At 50.0% G+C, this 21,911-nt stretch overlaps 1 long non-coding RNA gene across 1 annotated transcript; it reads right to left on the bottom strand.

The window, feature by feature from the left end:
- Positions 1-691: 691 nt before the first annotated feature.
- On the bottom strand, positions 692-1,822 carry LOC112530708. Its single transcript, XR_003072489.3, has 2 exons — positions 1,675-1,822; positions 692-739 (listed from the first exon to the last, which is right to left on the bottom strand). It is a non-coding gene; the product is annotated as an uncharacterized LOC112530708 (long non-coding RNA).
- Positions 1,823-21,911: the final 20,089 nt, after the last annotated feature.

Raw genomic sequence — 21,911 nt, 5'->3', positions numbered from 1 at the left:
TTGACAGTACATTCTCCGGAGGGTACCCTCATCGAGGACAAACTTTGTGCAGCATCTTCCAACCTTCCGTCTTTTTTTTATTTTCTATTTTTAATAGTTAAGGTTTGCAGTTAAGGAAAGCAACACAGCTGATAACATAGACAAGTCCTCACACAACCCAGCTAAATACCAACTCAAACCTAATGTAAGATCCTTATTACTAGTCACACGTTGCAAAGCAAATACATTTTGAGATCCCAAAACTGAACGCAAGTCCCACCTCTCATACAGCTTTAGGACACCCTGGTTACTACACCTGAAGAAAACTTCTTCCAATAACATTCTGTTTTTCTCCATCACAACCCAGGTGAGCCCACAGCTCAAGCCAGCGTACATATCCTACCTTAACCATTTTAGGTTACTGTGAGGGGTGGTCTGTTTCTCCTTTGTTTCCTGTTACTGGTCGTCTCTCATCATCAATTCCAAATAAGAAATCTCATTTTTGCCTGGAAAAATGCAGGTTCATCATCTTAAAGAAATGGGTGGCAGCGAAGGGAAGGAAAACACGCGTACTTTTTCATTGAAACAGTTTACTAAGTTCTCTATGTATGTTTTCATGCCCCTGTAGAATCTGTAGTTGATAGCAGCATCTGAAGACTTCTCTCATTCCTGGGCAGTTATCTTTGAACTGTCAATGCTCTCCACGTGTTTCTCATACTCCCTCTGGTGGGCACGGGGCACATCCTGCAACGATGCCATCCTAAAAAAGAACACACTCAGACAATTAAAACCACGACAAGTCAACAGTTAACACATTCCTGAACATCTTCCGCTTAAAACAAAGCACAAAATCCTTGCTAATAGCAGCACCTGCATCGGAGCAAAGAAGAACTGCAAGACTTACCCATACCAACATTTACAGAAGCACTGTGTGTGGAACAAGATTCAGTGCTTTGGAAAACACCAAATGTCACTGACGTAGTGGTAGTTCTGAAGGTACCCCCACTGACATTTTACCCATATTCCTCTACACAGCACGCTCCTAAAGAACACAATATGGCAAGTGTAGCGACGTTACACTTCATAGATTCTACCCAAGTCGATGTGGGTAGGAATACAGCATACATCAGTGCGTCCCACTTAATTTATACCAACTTAATATCACCAAGCTATTACTACCAGACGTGTTCTCCCTCCCCTTCTTGTTACTTTCCAAATAGGTCTCCCACTCTCGATAGTCTTTCACATTTGATTGTACTTGAACTCCCCACATCACTTCATTCACTTCTTTCAGGTGATCAAGGCCAAAAAAAAAAACCAACAACATACAATTCCACAGAAATATTTAGTCCACTTCAGTGGAAATTCTTTGAACACAAGCAGGCCAGCAGCAGTCTGTACAAAAGAGTATACATACACAGAGGTTCACACAAGTGAACGGCAGATGTTTGTGTTTCAGCTGCACGATGTCTGAACTGATCAGTACAGCTGCTTCTGGCTGCGTGAGCACTGAGAGGTGATGGGGATGGCTATCTCGGTAGCTGCAGATGCCTGACCCCACCTGTCCTTCTCACACGCTCCCTTGCAAGTTCCCATCTCCACCCAGGACATCTCAGCTGCCCACCTGCCTTGTCTGAACAGGCTGAAGAGCCACGACAAAAGGACTGACAGCCCCACCTGCCCTGAGTCGCTCACCTTCCCGCTCCTCCTCCTCGCTCCCGAAGCTCAGCGCCGCCCCGCTTCCCCGCACGGCTCCCCCGAGGGCAGCGGCCGCTCCGCGGCGGTTCGGGCCGCCTCACGGGACGAGGCGGTGCGGGTCAACGTCGATCCGCTCGGAGTCGTCGTTTCCGCGGTCTCTGGCGCCCCCGCGTGGCCGATCGGCGGAATGGCGGCCGCGTACGTTCGGTGCTGCCGTGGAAATAGATGAGGGGCAGCCTGGTTTAGAAGGAGGAGATCGCTGAGACGGCGGTCCGAGAACCGGCAGCTCGCCCGCACGCGTAGCGCTTAGGCGCAACAGTTGCTGGTTTGGAGTCGTCGGGCGCATGCTGGCTGTGACCTGGAGGACTAATCACAATAGAGAGCGGCGGATGAGCTGCACAGAGCGGTTACGAAGCCACTTCCGCATTCCTACGCGCACGCGTTGTGCCGCCTGCAAAACTGAGCAGCGGACAGCGGCAGTTCCGCGCATTGGCCACGAGGTGGCGGCAGAGACCGCGGAAAGAACTTGGACGGGATCGATGCGGCCCGCGGCGCAATCGCGGGCGGTCAGTGCTCTGTCGCGATGACGGGGGAAGAACACGGAATGAGAAGTGGGGGGCGGTGGGGGTGAAGACGAAGAAAACAGAGGGAAACTCCTCCAAACTCAGGAAAGTCGTGCTAAAAGCTTTACAAAAAGAAAATAATAATAATTAAAAAAAAAAATGTTAAAAAAATTACTTTTTGCCAGCAACTGTTGCACTGTTTCTAAATATTCACATACCCAAATGTAACTGCCCAGTACATTTAACGACAACAAAATTAAAGCACGTTGGCAGAAAGCAGAGCGCCATATTGGTGTTCACTCAGCCTCTGTCTTCTTCGTGCTTTCATGTATTTCACAGCTACCTAATGTAAATCACAGCTACCTCTGGAAGACAGCCCGAGAGCTGTGCAGGTCCATCAGGCTCAGCTGCAGCTTTCATCTGCCCTTCTCTGGCCCTCCTGCAGCTGGAGAGAGAGCACAGGAGGGCACGTGGGATGCAGACCCTCCCCAGTCAGCCGCAGCAGTCGCTCCTGCCAGCACTCCCTTTCCCCCACGTCTTTCCCATTGGACAGTCTGGAGCCCTGTGTGGCAGAGGAGGAGAGAGCTGCAGGCAGAAGGAAAACGGGCTGCTGGGATTCCTCCATCCCACTGCCAGGTGTCTCCTCTGGCATTTTGGGGGTGGGAAGGGAGTTGTGGGAGCACCCGTGGGGCTCCGGGCAGGAGGGAAGGAAGCAAAGATGCAGCTGCAGGCAGCGGGCTCTGGGCTGGAGCAGTGCAGCCAGGCACAAACAGTGACAACGTACACACACAGATAAACACCCAGCACAGAATCTGGCACTCTACGGTCCTCCCAGAGCTTGTTACTGCTTTTTAGGCTGCTCTACAGGTATGCTGTCCTATCCCCTTCATTCCCCTGTGTCTTGTCCCTTTCCTTCACCCCGTGCCTTCCCCATTCCTTTTCCAGGCTTTCCCTTTCCTTTCCCCGCTTCCTTCCCCACGCCTTCCCCCTGCAACAGCCCCATGTTCTGCTGCTGTTCTCAGCTGACAATCCTTACACCACACTGTTCAAACACATTGGATCAGACTGCATACTGGCACTGATTTTAAAACAACAACAAATACATACAGTATTATGTGTGGATAACAAACTCCTACCTGCTTGAAGACCAATAGCAGCTCCTCATCCTGCAGTAACTCCTGCACACGGCCAGGTCTCCCGTGCAGGGATTTGGCATCTGCAGTGGCTTCGCAACACTGGATTTGAGTCTTTGACTTCCACCTCAATCTGCTCGACAGCTCCCCCCCTCAATCTGCTCTTGTGCTCCAGAGAGAGATCCAAGGCATGAAGAGGTGCAGTGCAACACAACTGGATAACGCTCTTGAAGAATGGCAACACCTGAGCAACACAGGGGAAGGTAGAAGGAATAAAAGGGCAAAGCAAGGCAAAACCTTGGGGAAAGAAAGGGAAAGGTGAGAGGAAAATGTCACACAGCCTGCAAGGTGCCCTAAAGAGCCATAACAAAGTCTGGCAGCACTGGCACGCTGTGCAATGGGGAAGATTTGTATATGTACATGGACCTTACCTGTTCAGGACACCAGTCACCTAAGTTGGGTTCTGGGGAATTATGGGACATGCAGCTTTCCAATCCTCAGCAGCATATGGACAGGCAAGGAGAAGGAAATAAAGGATGGCAGAGCACCATCAACACAGACAGTGCATGTCCATGCAGACTCGCAAACCCACAGCTTCCTGGGTTGTTTCTGCTTTTGTAGCATTTGCGTGCTGCAGATGAGGAAAACGCTCTGCTGTTTGAGTCTTCCTCTGCAAGAGCCACCTACAGGTAAATGGCAGCAAACCTGCAGACCGAGCACTACTGCCTGGCGTTGGTCAGGGGGAGCTCCTCCTGCCGCAGCTGGATGGTGATGCTGACAGGGCTGCAGATGCTCTGCAGGGCCAGCTCGTAGCTGGGAGCCAGGAATGGACACGGCGGGAGAGACGACAGAGCTGGCGGGGACCAGCTGAGGCATCCAGGAGCATCCAAAAGCCCTCACTCAAAAGCATCACAAAGCCACAGCCATAGCACGAAGCTGGGCCATGATCATCAGCAGCATCCCGGATGCTGGAGATTCTTTGCTACCATACACTACGGGAGCACAGCTCTCGCTGCAGGCATCCCACAGCCAGACAAAATGGGAACAAACCCACAGCTCTGCTGCACGCACAGCCCACAGCCATAGCCTTGCAACATGAGCTGCCTTGCTGTTGCTTGCATCCATCCCAATCCCTGGGAATGAAGACTCAGAAGGCAGTCAAGGCGTTGATCCAGCACCAGCGTGCTTTTATTCATTCACAGCCAGGAGGGCCTATTGCTGAGAGGTCCGTTGTACACATGGGACTCATGCTTTCTTGTTCAGGAGAGAGGGGCTCAGAGCTCGTGCTGCTGCCTGGTGCCTGGGACTGGAGCTCTGATTCTACGTCCCCCTCCACCAGGCTCGGCTCCTCCTGGCTGACGCTGACCTGCTCCTGCATGGAGCTGCTGCTGTCGGGGCACTCGGGCTGTGCTTGGGCTGGGCTGCACTGCAATGGTGCCCCGTCACAGTCCAGCTCAGTGACTGTTGTTTCTGGCAGGCTCAGGTCAGCGTCTTCTGCACAGCCGGGAGAGATGAGGGCTTCCACCTGGATGAGCACCTTCATTCCCTCACTGGTGTTATATGGCAGGCTATCATCCGAGCTGCAGCGATTTGTGCTTCCTAGCAGCTCTCCATTGATACCAGCACACAGTGAACCATCGCTATACGCTCTGGCTCTTCTGCGTGGACGAGGGCTCGATTCACCTAGGAAGGAGTAGATACACAGGCAAACAGTTAGTGGCAAACTTGCACAAGCTGAATGATGAGAGTGGTTCTTGAGATTTGCTTCTGCAGTGGCAGCAGGACAAAGCCAATAGGACAATAGCAACAGTAGGAGCACTGTCTCAAAAGGAACTGTTGCGCTTTTGTTGTTTGTCTTTCTCTTTTGTGTGGACTCCAAGCATGAATTCGATGGCGCTGACAAGCAGGGTTTTGACAGCTGGATGTGCACCCTTACCTGCCAGGACCACCACCTCTGTTTCTGAGGGCTCCCTGGCATCGCGCTGCAGTTGGCGTTTGGCCACAGAGGATGGTTTTCTGGGCCTGAAGCAGGAACACCAACTGCATGCTGGGGATTCCTTCACCCTGCTGGGTGGACTTGGTCTGGAGGGAGAAAAGAGGGAGCGGTGTGAGTCGTGCATGGTGCAGGGTGAGGGAAGAGCTGCCCTGAGCTCTTGGCAACACTTGCTTGTTCCTAGCACTGCCTGGTTCCTGCTGAAACACAACTTAGAAGCTCGCTCTGATTCACACGGTTGAGGATAGTTCCATTCCTAGAGCTCAGCCCTGGAGTCTTGCTGGCTACATTCCCCTCAGCCATGTCAACCCAGATGCTGAGCATGCCTGTTAGTTGAACCTCAGAGTCCAAAGGGAGGGGACATTCAGTACACCACCACACGCCCCATTAGCGTCACGTAGCTTCTGCAAGTTTTGGCACTAGCAATAGTGGAGAAAAACCCACAAAAGCCCACCCAACCAAGTCTGATAGGAAGCTGCTGGAAAAGAAAGTCCTCTTTACCTTTCAGATGGAAAGTCAATGATTGTGTGGAATTTCCCCCGCGCAGCTGCGGGGCCTTCTTCCACTTCCATGTCCCTGCTCTCTGTCACAGCGGGAGAGCTGCTGTGGCCTCCCCTCTGTGCCTGTGCCTCCTCCAGGGTGAGCAGCTTGGTGGCAGGAGAAGACACCCGCTCAGACTTGGGCCCTGATGAAGAACTGCACCCTGGAAGGGAAGACCACAGCTAAGAGGGAGGATCAGAAAGCAGCGGCACAGCCATCACAGTTCTGGGGGAGGTGCTGCACATCTCTCAGCCTTGCATTACTGATCAAGTGAAAGAAGAGGAGGTCACAACTCTTTCATCAAGCTTCACCTGCACGCAAAACATCACCATGACAGGGACGGTTTTCTCCTTCTTAAGTTTGGGCTTGGACATTCTCCGCATCCAGCCACAGGATGCCATATTCTCATCTAAGCCCACAAGTCTGCAGGCCCCTCAATAGTAAAAGCGTATTTCAGCGATCCTGGAGAAGGCCTGCATTTGATCAAGGTGTCTCATCAAGACAAAGCTCATGCAGGAAGACGCTCACCTGCTCCATCTCCGACGCCTGAGGTGGAGCTGGAGCAGAAGAGGACGTCGGCGTGGTTGATGATGAACTCCACCACGTCCGACTGCCTCTGCAGTTCCACGCAGGCAGCTCTTCCGCTGGCGCAGGCAGCCTCGTTCTGCTGGGATCTGTAGAAAAGGCAGATTGGAGAAGTCATTGACCCGAGATCGTTTCCCCACGTCTGCATGTGGGCAGCCAAACGCTGTCCAATTGGGCTCTGGAGACTTCCGCAGTGGGCAAGCACTGATGCCACTGAAGAAATTCTCCTGGATGATCAAGGACACACCAGCCCCATTTGACAAAAACAAGAGAGCACAAATTGTCCTCCTCTAGAAACTGTGCCCGTGGGGAGAGCACATCTAAGCCTTGTGCTGAGACGGAAAAAGAAGTTTACCTGAAGAGGTTGGGAGCCCACACAATCGCTAAGTTCTTAGCGGGCATGTTTGTGATGGAGCAGCTCCCAGCGAGACAAGCCAAGTGTCTGATCAGGTACTCCAGCGTCCTGGAAAGCAAGAGCCAAACCTTTAGCACCACTGAGCACGCCGTGCTGCAATTCACAAAACAAACCTCAAAAAATGCCACAGCTTATTCTTGCTACTGTCACGGAATAGGAAGCAGATCAAGCTTTCCCAGGTGCCATGCTGCAGCACCAAGCCCCAGCACAGCACAGACGCAGCCATCAGCTACACCAGCTGAGCCTCCATGCCAATGAACTGACCCAATCCATCAACTCCAAGGAGCCATCCACCACTTCAACACACACACAGGCATCATGTTGCGAGCGTGAGACAAAGCCTGCCATCGCATCATCGCCCTCTGAAATGCAGAAGGGCTGAGCTCACCAGACTGAGGGCAGCAGTTTTCTGACCTGTAGTGAGGCGCGGGCAGCTGCTGGATGACCTCCTGCATTCTGACCAACCGCTCCTCATCTGTACCGGCACAAACAGCGTCCTGGAAGAAAGCACAGAGGGATTTAGACACAGAACAGTAGAGATACCTGCCGCAGGGTCGGCAACTATGAAGACAGAACGCTGTTGCTCAGCACCGAGGCGGATTTTATACCTTCCAACAGGCAGAAAAGCTGGGGAACACAGCGGCACGCAGCTGGTGCCATCAAGGCCAAGCAGTCCAAGCACTGGGCCGCTTTACAGCCTGACTAATTGTGCACCTCAGCTCCTCACAGTGGGCATTCATCTCCCAGGAACTTGTGCTATTAATCCCATTCCCGTTCCAGGAATAGTTGGGGAATAGCAAAAGAACGGGAATTCTCGCAAGCTTTGTGAATACGGAAATGACAATCTCCAGAAATGAGCACCAAAAGTGGCATCAGTATGCTGCAGGATGCAGCAGAGACATGCGAGTCTACCTCATGGGGCTTACAGAAAATCAGAAAAAAAGACCATGAGGTGCGCAGGCGTGTGTGTATGTGACAGGCCATGCCAAGAGGCCCAGGGAAGAGGGACATGAAAGCCATTGCCTTGTGCTTACCGAGAACTTGCCATGCAGCTGCTCGCTCAGCAGAGGGCTCGGGAGCTCCCTGAAGTACATCTTGCACACGGAGCTCACGCTGTGAATGTCCCGGACGGTGAGCTCCGGAATCTGCTCTGACTCAAATTCATGGCTGGAGAGAAGGACACAAAAACAGAGGGCTTGGAGAAAGAGGAAAACAACTCCAAAGCAAGACAACATACAGTCCAGAAGCACTCTTACCGCAGCTTCTGGATCTTGGACGCCACGCCGGACAGGCGGTAGATCCCCTGCACCACGCCGTGCTGCTCAATGAACTCAGCGCAGCTCTGCACGACCTGGGGGACTACAGAACAAGGGCCAGCGCTTAGCTGAGCTCCTGATCCAAGTCCTGCTTCAGCCGCTGCTCCTGTCACATCCCATCCACTAAGCCCAGCCTGGCTACTGCATGCCTCCTCCTCACAGGAGAAAGAAGGCTGTCGCAGACGGCGCAGGCAGGCAGGAGCCGGGGACAAAACTGGACACGGACGTGTTCTTGGCTTTCAAGAAATGCCAGGACCTGCCAAGCAGCCTGCAGAAAGTAATTCTGGGGAAGCCAGAGACACTGCCACAAGTCCCATCACAGCTCCCACCGGAATGGAGGCGTGAGACCTCATGTCCAGAAGAGCTAGGAAACTGACGCACTACACTCTCTTGGGCCAAAAGGCTTCCTTGGTTTTCAGGCTAGCGTGGGATTGGCTTACACCTTTGGCTTTAAGCAAATACAAGTGTGCCGGCCTCCTATGAGCATTAGCCTCAGCTTCCCTTTCAGCCATAACTCCCACCTCACGCTTCTCCACCGCTATCAACCTGCCCCTTGCTAGACATGATCTCCCTTTCTTTCATCTTTACATGCCCAACAGAGGGAGGAAGCTCTCAGGAACGGGCTGTTCCTTACCATCACGGCCAGAGTGGAGAAGATGCTCTCCCAGGTCACAGCCAAACACCACTCCCTTCTCCTTCTCCAGCTCCATCTCCCGCTGCTTCGGTTCCTTTGGGCGGGCCTTCATGAAGGAACGAAGGAAGCTGAGGAGCTTGCCACGCTTCTTTGGCACTGCACAACAAAAGGAAGAAACCAGTTCATTTCAGGTTGGGCTCAGTGGGACCAGGCTGAGCGGAAACACATGCTACAGAGAGCATCAAAGCGGCAAGAACATTGCCAACACTGCATTCTACAAGGATTCGAGCATTTGCCCAAGCCCTCATTCTCACTGCCTACAAAACAGCAGCCCTACGCCCCGTGGCATGCAGGAAGGATCATCAACACAGAGGAGAACGTGGGATGGATAAAGGAGGTATTCAACACAGAACACACCCAGAAAAAGACTCCATTTGACTTCCCCGCGCCATCACATGTAACATCCGTACCTGGCTTTGGCGGTGAATTGATGAGGGCCTCAGGAAGTTTTCCACTAATGAGCTCCACGCACTCACCGGGGAAGAACCCAACCTGTAAGAAGAAAAGAAAGAGTGATGGAATACTGGATGCAGCGTTTCTCACGCCTTGACTGTTGCACCAAGAATGGCCTGCACAAAAGTAATCCTCGTCCAGCATTTGCAGCCAGAAGACCTACAAAAGCAATACTTGGTTCCGCAGAAGATGGCTCTGTCCTCCGTGCTTGTACAGTGGACAGAGGTGGTCAACTTCTGACTGCGCATTGAGCACGAGAGGCACTTGCTTCTAAGTCACATGAGGAGACAGTTTCCCACCCAAGCCCAGAGCCAAAGGGAAAGTCCTCTGACAGCGACACAGGGAAACTGTTGATGTCCAGAAGCCACCCTGTGCAGGACGAGCAGCTCGAAGCTGACGTTCCTGACTTGACTGCAGTTGCGCCCACGAGTCTGAAGCTCGTGCCTACCTGAAAGCCACGCTTGCCTCTCCACCAGGGGCTCTGCTCCTTTGCTGTCATAGCAGTAATGCACACCAGGTCTCCCACCTGCAAGACATTGCAACATCAATCCCAGCGTCAGCACAGCTGGGAGGAAAGCACAGCTGAGATGGCACCCTTCTTCTGCACTGCCAAAGAGCGCACAGCTTGAGAGCAATTGCACCGGGGCAGCTCTTCAGGCATTTCCCGTCGGAAAGCTGAACGTGGAGGTACAAGAGCCACTGCCTTACACACCACACAGAATACAGTGCAAGCATGCCAAATCAAAACGTCTTTTAGACATGGCTGAGCTCCTCCCTGCATCCAACCCAGTGCAAGTCCTCTCTGGACCTGCATCTTCTGGGCTTCGCCTCACAAGGCATTCTGAAGGTGTCTGAAAATATTCCTGATGCATTCACACGGTATACTCTTCTGTCCGTGACAACAAGGAACGCCTTCTTTATCTGCTTACCTCCAAGGAGAGCTCATCCGCTGCCTGGGCAACGTAGCTCTTAATAACATGGCCAGCAGCAATAGCCGGAATATTAAGAGATGGCTCCTCCTGGACCAGCAAGGGCTTCCCCTGGTTCTCAGGCTGAAACAGAGAGCACAGGCCATGGTGAGGAGCTGAGGACAAACAAGGAGGATTTCAGGGTGCCATCTCGATGCCACTAGCAAGGCAATGAAGCTTTTAAGGCAGCTCTTCAGAGACACCGAGAGAGCCGGAAGGATGCTCTCTCTCTTGAAAAGCAGTAGAGCACAACTGTGGCTCATTCTGCTGGCTCAAGTCAGGGAACAGAGACCAAGCAGAGCTTCACACTGTACCTCCGTCAACGCCCGGTCAGGCCCACGGCTGATCTCGCTGCTCGCGATGCCCATCACAGCAGGCGCGACAAGCTGCAACAGAAAAGAAACACATTTCCTGTGCTCACACAGCACTGGATCAAGAGACTTCTTCAGAACTACTTCTAGAAACAACAACTGTGTGCAGTCTATTCAAACGGGACAGCCGTTGCAATACGCAGCACTGGACCAAGTCGCTGTCCCTCTGCTAGCAGATGGGGACTCTGGCACAAAGCAGCAGATGCATTTGCCCGCAGCACGCTGAGAGCGCAGTAGCAGGCCAGGGAGAGGTGTCGCTGCTGGGGCTGGAGCTGCTCCCCAGCCCCCGGCTCCCAGCAGCAGCCTCACCACCAGCGCCGGCCGCAGCCTTGCCCACGCATTTCCTCTGCCTGCATGCCCGCTGTGCTCCCTACAGCTGTCGGGCACACTCACACAGCCAAAGCATGCACGCCTGTGCCCCTGGCTCATGTTGTGCAGCTCTGCACAGAGTGGGGCTAGGGCTCTTTGCCTAAGGGATTGCCTTCCTTCACACTGGCTGGTCCCAGCACTACAGGCAGCATCCTGCCGAGGGTTGAGCTGGAGAGGAAGTGGAAAAAACCCACACGTGACCAGAGCTGCATTTCAGCTGGACGAGGCTGTGTTACTACACACGGTGTGACTAAACACGGGCTGCTGAACCATGTGGCAATACAAAACATTACACGTACCTGGCAAGAGATCAGAACAAGGTAGAAGAAGATCCTCGAACGTGCAGCCGTTCCTTGTCACTTTGCTCTGATCTTCCGTGAGCAAAAGCTGCACCAAGGGAGCAGGCGGAGGGTGGGGAGGGGAGGGAGAAAGAGGAGGTCAGTGAGCCTCCACAATTCAGCAAGGAAGGCGAGGGAAAAACCGTGGGACAAATGCCATCTTGATGGATGGCTTTGGAAGTGATGGCCCGGGGGAAAATGGCCTCCTACGGTCCAGACAAAGCAATATGATCCTAGGAGCTCTGCCAGCCAGTACTTCTCATGCCCTCGCTGCCCACCCGTCTATCCCGCACCGTCTCAGCTTACCTACAAGACGCTGCGCAAGACGGGATGAAGACAAACACACTCAGTAGATGCACAAGTGCAACAAGCCACGTACTCACGCCGAGCTCAAGCGCTCCAATGAAGGGAAGCAGCACGCGCTGCTCCTCCCCTCATTCTAGCCGCTTATGACATCACTAAGGGCCACCCGGCTGCTCCACCATGGACGGACAAGGTAGGGAGGCAAGACCACGTCACAAGACCACAGGATTCCAACAGGGCACCCCAGCGTTCGAGAAATCAGTGCGTGGTTGGAATTCCATCCCAGCCAAATCCTGGAGAAGCTGGCATGGGGTTGTCGGGACCAAAGTGCAGGACCCGGAGCTTGGTGCTGTTGAGCCTCTTGCTGGGCCTATGGCAAATCCACACTAGGGTCCTTCTTTGCATCCACGGGCGGCTTAGAGCAGCCATCTCTTTCACCTGGATGGAAATAAAGGAAGAGAAATACATAGTACTACTACTAGACTGCTTCGACAGTTTCTTTCCCGAGTGCATTTTTGCCTTTTGGCTTCCACGACGACCTCATTTCCTCCTCCTTTTCTTTGGGGGGAAGCTGCCCCCAGTGCCTGAGCTTCACAAGATAGCGTGAAACATGACACTAAGACAAACGCTTGCCCTGGGTGCAGGGTGGCTGTGCTTTGCCAGGCATATAAAGGAGGGTAGGGCTAGGAAACGCCACGAGGCAGCCCCAAGCCCTTGGGGTCTTGCCAAGTCTGCATTCAGTCACTGTGGCCACAGCTGCTGCCTCACTGCCAGAACGTATCCGAGGATACAGATGGACGCAGGCACTCCTGCTCCTTCTGCAAAGCCCTCCTCTGCACAGCCCGTTAGCTGCTGATCACTGCTACGCCAACCGGGCTCCCCTTTACAGCAGCCTTGGGATAAACACGATTGTACTCTTCCGTGCAGCAGCAAGCTCCAGGGATGAAGCAGCAGACAGGAAACCAACAGAATCTACTGCTGCTGAATCCACCAGCTCCTTCTGCCCACCAAGAGTAATACCAAAGCACAGAATACAAGTGGGATAAGCGCATCTCGCACACGGACAAAGGGAATCAAAACAGCTCCTTCAAGAAGAGCTCGTTGGGTAAACTCAGCCTCAGAGACACAAATGCATCTGGTTCCAGTAAATATTACGGCACCTTGTTGATGAAACGCTGTTCTGCTGCTTGGAGAGCACGAAGCATGCTGTGTTGACAGGCACAGCAGCGCGATGCCCAAGCTGAGCACGCAAACCTCCCCAGCACCCCTGGCCAATGCTGCCAGGGAAATGCACGACCTGCAGCCCCACACGGCTCTCTGCACGGACACTGGGGGGCTGTCTTAGTCTCAGGTGGGATCCATTTTTCTTCAGTGTCTGCTATGATGCTACAACAGTGAGAACACTCTCATGTTTATAGTTTCTGAGAAGCAGAGCTGTACAGAGCCAAGGCCGTTCTCAGCAAAGCTCTCAAGAAGGAGCTGGGAGGAAACCAAATGAGGACAGCTGATGTCAACGGGCCAAAGGGATATTCCATACCATATGACATCAAGTGGAAGGGGTTATGGACGGGGTGGGAGCTCATCTCACTCTCTTCCTCTGCTTGGCCACTGCTTGGGAGGTGCTGAGCCACTGCTTCTACATCACTTCTTACATACATTCATAAATATATATGTGTGTGTGTGTGTGTGCATCCATTACTTCTGTCCTTTTCTCTACCTTTGGAAAGAGATTTCTCTCAACACATGACTCCCACCTTCTTTTTTTTCCCCCATCATTCTCTCCCCCATCCCACCGGGAAGGGGGGAATAAGCAATGGACTGTGTGGTGCTGAGCCACCCACCGGCTTAAACCACAACAGGGCCGTGGGGCAATGGCAGCAGACATGACGTGCACTGTGGTCAGCAGGAAATGAAAACCATCTGGAGGTACGCAAGCCCACTCTTGCATTTTCCAGAAAACAACCTATGGTGTCAATGAAACATGCCCCTCACTATGAACATTTGCAAGGATGCTTTGAATGACTGAGGGCATTGGACCCCATGAACGTCACCCTGCTGACACAAGGGCACTGCAAACACAGCAGCAACTCCTGGCACCGATACCTCCGGGTACAACAAGCACGGGGCATTGGGTTGCTTTGGATGCAGTTTGAGCGCAGATCTGAGGTCTTCATGGAAAGCGCCTTACAGAGCGCATCATGTCCTGCACCAGGCAGCACGCTGCACATCCCTCATCTCTCCAAACTTTCGGGCTTTGAAGCTGCATGCTGCTTCTTGGCACTTTGTCCCCCACAACTCCAGAGCACTTCCAGCTCTTCCCTGGCAATTCACGGCTTGCACAGTGCCAAACGCAACCAAGAAAAAAAGGCAAGAAAGAAGCAAAGGCCATGGCTATGCACAGAAGTGGACAGGAAGGGTTCAACAGGAGAACGAAACCTACACAAGTCAACTCAACAGATTCCAAGGAATTCATTGACATCTGACACAATTTGCAACGCCAGAAGCACTGCCATGCAAACAGCACCGTATTGGGAAAGCAGCACGTCCAAATCAGCCCCCTTGCCCTGCTCTACCTGCTCAGCCCAACGCAGAAATTAAACACACAAACTCTTGCTTTGGCTCATGGCAGCCATCAAGCTCATGCTTTAGTGACACAGAGAACTCCATCTCCAGCTACTCCGTGTCTCGCTAACCACAAGCTCGGCTGGGAGCTGTCGCTCAGCCTGACACCACAAGCAGAAAAGAAACGTACATAAGCAGATACTCTTATCCACACGTGCAAATCTGGGGGCGAGTAGTAAAAGGCTCACTGGGCCACGGGCAAAGCAGGGAACAGATGATAGGCAGGAAACAGGAAGGAGCTGAAGACCAGCTCTCCTGCACCAAAGACAGGGAGAGCTGAGTCAGCACCACGGGAGGACTTACGACACAGCTTAACAGCTTGCAGAGACCTGAGGTTGCCAAAAGAGGCTGCCAGGGTAACTCTCACCAGTCTTTTGCAGGGCTGTTACAGATGCTTCTGATGCTGACTTCCACTGCCCTGTGTCATTGGTAGAAAGCCCATGTGAGAAATGCTCAATTGGTCTGGGTAACGCTTCTATGCTTCCACAGTTAGGACTGAAACAAAAGGAAAAAAAAAAAAAAAAACATGAAACCCTATGACATTTGCCTCTCTATTGCTGCTGTCAGCGTGACATCTAAGATGAGCATTACGCGTCCCTGCACCTGACTGAAGATTCATCCAAGTCTGTGGGCATTGTTAGCAGCAGTTCCCAGAACATCTTGCACCACAAAATGCAGCACGCTCCTTTTTTTCACAGGCCCCTCGTTTCTCTAAGCAGCGTCAAATACCCTCCACTTCAAATACACCCATCAGATCATGAACAGAGCTCAGAAGGGGTTAGGAGTAGAGCGACACACAGCTCCGCTTCGCGCTGAGGGCAGTTTTGGCCCTCCGAGCTTGCCGTAGCCACCCTGCGCTCTGGCGCCGGCGGACCGGAAGTACTCGTAGTCACTATGGCAGCCGCCTGCGGGGGGTTTGAGCTGCGAGGCTGTGGGGAACGGTGCCTTTTGAGAACGGTGTTTTTCTGAGCGTTTTATCTTCACCGGGTGGTTTTCTTCCTCGATGTGTCGAATGAATGGCGATGGAGAGCCCACAAAATTCCATCCGCCCCCGAAGCCCGTCATTATTGACAAGCAGAAGCAGAGAGAGGAGAGGAGGTAGAAGGGGTAGGCCGCGGTGGGGGCCGCCCTCAGATTCCTCAGGGCTCTGAGGCATTGGTACTCGAAAAGTGCGTGTCGGAAGGTGACAGAGACACGGGCCCTGCCTCTGCCTTTGCCTCACATCTCGAGGTCAGCTGGGAGCTGAGTGCACGTATTTTGTGAAATGGAATTCCTCTTGTGCTAAGTATTTTTCATGTCTCCAACACCCACCTGCACTGCTTTAAGTGGCACAGTGTTTAAAGTGTCAGTGCTGCCTCTGAGAGGAGAGTGACGATGTGATACGTTGCACACTGGGGGTATTGGTCAACAGTTGGCTGCACGTACCCAGCAGTGTGCCCAGGTGGCCAAGAATGCCAGCAGCATCCTGGCCTGTGTCAGAAATAGTGCAGTCAGAAGGACTGGTGAAGCGATCTGCCGGCTGTTCTCAGCACTGGTGGAACTGCACGTCCAGTACTGTGCTCAGTTTTGGGCCCCTCACTACAAGAAAGGCACTGGGGCTCTGGATCGCATCCAGAGAAGGGCAACAGAGTGGTGAAGGATCTGGGGCAAAATATTGTGGGAGTGTCTGAAGGAGCAGGGATTGTTCAGTCTGGAGGAGATTCAAAGGAAACCTCATTTCTCTGCACCACTACCTGAAAGGAGGTTGTGGCTGCGTGGGAGTCAGCTTCTCCTCCCAAGGAGCAGCAGGAGGACAAGAGGTGATGGCCTTCAGTTGTGCCAGGGGAGGTTCAGGTTGGATACTAGGAAAAATGTCCTCTCGAAATGCCCAGGCAGGTGGTGGAATTGTTGTCCCTGGAGGTGTTCAAGCCATTCCCTGGCTCTGAGGCCAAGTCTCCATGCTGTCTGAAACACAGTGACCCCATGCAAATAATCTGTTGGTAGTGGCCCTCTGGCCAGTACTGTGTCAGGAAGCGTGCCTGCAACTTAGCTGCCAGACTGTTGAACTCCAGAGCATAAGGAGATTTCTATGGCACGGTATAATTCATCGGAGCAGAAAAGAGTTTTAAGAGTCCCCTTAAGCTTTGCCAACACAAGATAACCACTTGAATGTGGTGTCTCCTGTAGGCTCTCTCCAGCTGTTTGTAAAAAACAGTAAGAAAAAAATTACTATATTTTACTATCAAGTGATGAAAAAAGTGTTTTTTTTCATCTGTGTCTCATTTAGACCATGAAGAAATTCCTGTAAACAAGGCAGGAGTTTAATTTTTTAGTGGGAACGTAGGCGATAATTTAGTTAACTTTCTGACTGATACAGGGATTATATCAGGATGGCGAGCAGTCACCTGGGGTTTCTGCAGGGCTCCATTTCAGAGCCAGATGGAGGACTGCATCAGGGAAGGGTCAGGGTGGAAAAGCTTCTGCCCCAGAGGTTGACCGTGCACGAAACAGGTTGCCCAGGCCCAAACATGCCAGAGTTCAAGGAGCCTTTGGACACCACTCTCAGACATAGTGTGGCTGGATTTATGTGGAGGCAGGGGTTGGTTTTATGTGGAGGCAGGGGTTGAACTCCTATGATCCTTGTGAGTCTCTTCCAAGTGGCCATTCTACAATGGCCTGGAAGGCTGTTAAACAGCTTTTGGTTGTGTTAGTTATCAAGGTGATACAAGCATATAAAATCTGGTAACCTTAATGCTACTCCTGTAGGGAAAGAACATTTATAACCAAAGTACCTGCCTTCCTCAGAAGGTAACTTAGGAGACGTGCAAGGAGTAATGGCCTGCAGATGCCTCTGTATTACACTGTGCAGACAGAACAGCCAGCACTATGGAAACTTAATGCTACTGATGTGGGGCTTGGAAGAAGCAGTTAGCAAGATCTGCATCTCAGGAGGTCTGGCAGACTGGTAAAAGAATGCTATCCAACTTAGCTTACAGGGAAAAGGAGGAACGGCTGCTGTCCTATTCTTTTTTCCTTAGTAAGTAACAGAGTTGGAAGTGTAGAAGAGAGTTAACAGCATATCAACTTAAGGACGGTGTAATAAATCAGTGTTATTTAGGTATATGAACAAACATAACAGCCACACAGAGCCAAAATCCCTTTCCTCCCACTGGTGTCCAGCAGTCCCTTAGTTTGCTGACAGATCGGGCTGCTCTCTTCTCTTAAAGCAGCACTTGTCTCATTGCTTTGCTTCACAGTCAGATTTCTGACCATCTGACCTTTTTAATAACTTTCTTTTTTCTTTTTTCTTTTTTTTTTTTAATTTTCTTTCTAGCTGCAGGTCAGAATGAAACCTCAACCATGGTCAAAACGGTGGGAGAGGCCGAAATACAACATTAAAGGAATAAAATTTGAGCTACCCGAGAAAAAAATGAAGGAAGCACAGAAGTGGAAGCAGCCCTAGCTGGAATTCGATATGCTGAGAGAGTATGATACTTCAAAATAGAGGAATAAATACGGAGGGAAGCGAGTGAAGAGCTGAACAAGTAACAGCTTTGAGTTCAATGTAAGAATTGTCTGTTTTCAAGTTTCATATGCAAATAAAAGACAGTGAAATTTCAGCAGTTCTTGTCTGAATGTTAAACTGCCCCTTCCTGAAAACAGTGTTACAGTGTGTTCAGCCCTGCTTCTGCCTTCCCTTCTAAATCACAACTAACAGAAGGGGTTTGCAGTTACTGTGTTGTCACTTCCAAATAACTGTTTCTTCTGCCTTTGCCAAGTAGACAGGGGCCAATTGTGAAAATGCTTCACTCAGAAGGTTCAGAAGGGGGCTATGGCAGGGAAGCAGATGTACAGAAGCCCAGCTGGACAATCTGAGAGTAAGTGCTGCTTAGCTGTCCTGTAAAGGCACTTTTGAAATGACATCTGATAAAGCACCAATAGTAACCTGACAACAAAGCAGTAATACCAACGTTTTGAAACCAGCTTGCAAGAATGAAGCCAGATAGCTGTTACTCCAGTCAGAGTGTGTGAATGGGTGCAAGGTTCACCACAAAGTGGCACAGTAGGTTCTCAAAGATACTCAACTGGGATGGGGCTTCTGAGCTCCAGTAAAAATCGCCTTCCCCTGCTTACCAGTCATGACAAGTGACGTCTGCAGCCACTGGAAGAAGCCTCTACAGAGGTAAAGCGTGATAGAACCTATTCCAGTTTCATAGCAGCACAAGACTAATTTCTTTGGGAGCAACTTTCCACATGAATAAGGAAGCAGAGGAGACAAAAGCAAGCACGGAGATCACATGCTTCAGCCGATTACCCATCAGTTGTATTTTCTTTTCACTCAGGAAAGTAGAAGTGCACAATTACTTACAACAGAACTCCTAAATCCTGCAGATAATGAAGCGCCAGCAGTGCCACAGTTTTTTTCCATACTTCACATAACATTCCTGTCGTGTTCAAGACTTGAAAGCGTTAAAAGTCTCATTAACACAAAGACATCTTTACTTTTCAAAATAATGGTTTTGCTTTTATTTTAAAAGTCATTGTTGTCTATAACACTGATGAATGCTATTTACAATTAAAATAGTTTATAAAAATACATATTCTGTAATAAAAAACAACAGAAAAACCATAGGGAATAAAAGCCCCCAAGAGTTAAATGGAAGACCCATACATAACAGTTTAGAGAAGCAGGCAATAGCAAACTTAGCAGAATTTGTGGCGCACTGCTGTTTCTACAAGAAAACATCCTTTTTATTCTGCAGCAGTAATATTTACTGCACATATACGAAGTTACACAACATTAGAAATCCAACATGGGTACAATGAGATGAGGTTTAATGGGTCTTACAGGGAAGCAAAAGTAAAATGTCCTTAGAGAGCCAATTACTAGAAGGTAACTGGAGTTGTTGTTCTGCTTGTCTGATAAATGAGGGCGGGTGACAGCTCCAAGTCTGTGCACAAAGTCCAGTCTGTATCTCAAGTACAAATCTCCACTACAAATCATACTCTGGAGAAGAGTAAGTGTAGTTAAGACGTTCTCCTGTGCAACTTCTTACCTTCCTGAACTGCCATTTACCATCAGTAGATCTTCACAGATCAAACTTCTCACTGCACGCAGAATTCCTGCTTCTGTGTCGGGATCAAAAAGCTAAGAAGAACTCACTGTGAGTTTGGTAGAACTATCTCATTAAGTGGACAATAAGTTAGAGTTCAGTGACTCCCGAGTCAGAGTGATTTGGTGTGGTACTGAAAACAGCTTGTGAAGTTGTCTGCTCACCAGCAGTGGTAACGTTACAGGCACTTACTGCAGTCATCCTTCCCAAAAGAACAAAGCAGTGAGGCTTCGTCATATTTCAGAACACCTGCACTTCACACTGACCATTGTGATTCTATCTAGGAGTAGATGGCATCAGAAGACAGTTGGAAAAAAAAAAAAAAAACAAAATATTTCACAGTAAAACAACCGTAGGCAGTCCACTCATTAAACGTTACCACATTTTTTAGAGTGAGCGTCAGGCTTGTTTCAGTAAAAGAACTGCTGCTTCAAAGAAATCCTTATTTCCTGATCACAGATTTAAGATGTTCCCGTTTGCACTCTTCAGTGAGCTCTTCAGCAAGACGCAGAGCCTTGACTCTCACCAACAGGAGAACAACTTCTTCAGTTTCATCACTATTACAAAAACAAGTTGATATAGCAACACATTCACACCTGACTTCAAAATCAATAAAGCTAAAACGTGCCTTGAGCTACACTGACCACTAACTGCACCCAACGTCTAGAGCCTCAAACTAGCCTGAACTAGTACTGCAAAAGCGATCCATTTTACATTATGGATTGCATCTTTAGTTCTACGTAGATGTTGGAAGTACATCACTGAAAGTGTTAAATTCATGAGGCTTGAGGAATTTAAGAATCATAGAATCATTAAGGTTGGAAAAAACCACAAAGATCATCTAGTCCAACTGTCAACCCATCACCACCATGCCCATTGCGCCGCGTCCCTAAAAGAAATACTAACATAAAGAATATGAGGAAGTGCTGCATCCCAAAGAACATGTTGTTTGTTACCTGTGGTTATTCCTGTGAAGCATACGTGCTCACTGAACCAAATGCTGGCAGAAGTTCACTGACTCGGGGAGAGTTGACCCACTTCCAAGATTTTGGAACCACCTTTCTGGGAAGCATGCAACCACCTGTTCACCCAGAGAGTATTCTGAAAGAAAAAATAGAAAAAGAAAAGGCTTTCAATAAAACTAAGTCACACCACTTCTGGCAGACTTCTCCTTTTGGCTAGCTCAGTTATTATTGGCAGTGTTTACTCTTCAAAAAACAAAACCATCATTTTAAGCAGTTATTCCTAAAAGCCTAGGAACCAATGCTTGCTTTGAAATTCTTTTATACACCAAGGTCATCAAAAAACAAACAAACAAAAAAACAACTTCAAATGTTAAATAATTACACTTCAGACTACATCTGTCCCCATGGAAATAAGACCTTTCGCCTCTTTACACTTCTCTATGTTTTCTGGCCCTGGTGGTGTGTTGAAGCGGTTCAGAAGAAGGCAACGATTCAGCAGCTTGCTCAGTCCCACACCACGGACTGTGTCTTCCTGTACAGTCCCATCCCAAAGGAGAACCTTGGAGAGCAGCTGCAGTAATGGAGAAACAGAACATGCATATCTGATGGCTGAGGGTGCGTTAGAACCTCCTTTTTAAACTTAAAAGATACCATGTCCATCCAATCTCAGTACTCAAAAAACAGGATTTATTCTCTCCAAACTGTCAGAAGATACCCAACATAAGCACATTTTCAACCATTCTGCACATCACCACTTCTAAAGAGAAGACTGACAGTGAGGATGGAAAACAAACTGAAAGGAGAAAACTTCAATCTGCAGTGAAAGACCACTGGTCTCGCTTTTAGAAACATGAAACATGCATTTGACAGGACATTTAAGTCAGGCAATACACAATCTCAGAAGGTGATACCAGAATCTTATGTCTGTTTCTTGTCTGCCAGGTATCAGCACTAAGCTCCCTCTTGTCTTCTCTGCATCTGTCCATGACAAACCCTTACACAACAGCTTGCCCCAGGAGTGAATATGGCAAGTCCTCAACATTCCCAAATTCCCTGATTTTTCTACAGGAATGTGCAACATGGCAGCAGGAAGCCTATGCAGAGCTGTCACCATGGCCTTGTTAGCACACACAGCAGGGGAACTGGGACGTTAATGTGTTTTCCTGCATCTAAACCTCATCTTTAGTTCGAATCCAAATACACTCATAGAGGAAATGGATCTAAGAGGGAATTGAATCACAGGCATTCAGACATTCCTAACTCAGCACTTTAGACTGAATAAAGCTATACTAATACGCTTACACGCACATGCAGGGATTCTAATCTACAGGAGCAACATGGGCACTGTATGAACATACTGAGAAAACAGACCTATCCACAGAGTGCCAATGACTGATCTCATGGAAGGTTAGCAGGAACAGATGATGAAATTAAAGTCTCTTGACTACGTATCAGAGGTGGGTAAGCATAAATAGCTCACTGACGAAAACAGCTAACCTTCCTATTAAAATAC

This window comes from Gallus gallus, chromosome Z, assembly GCF_016699485.2.
Source record: "Gallus gallus isolate bGalGal1 chromosome Z, bGalGal1.mat.broiler.GRCg7b, whole genome shotgun sequence".
Classification (NCBI taxonomy): domain Eukaryota; kingdom Metazoa; phylum Chordata; class Aves; order Galliformes; family Phasianidae; genus Gallus; species Gallus gallus.
Note: the sequence above shows the minus strand (reverse complement) of the source record. Positions and strands in the feature narration are given on the sequence as shown.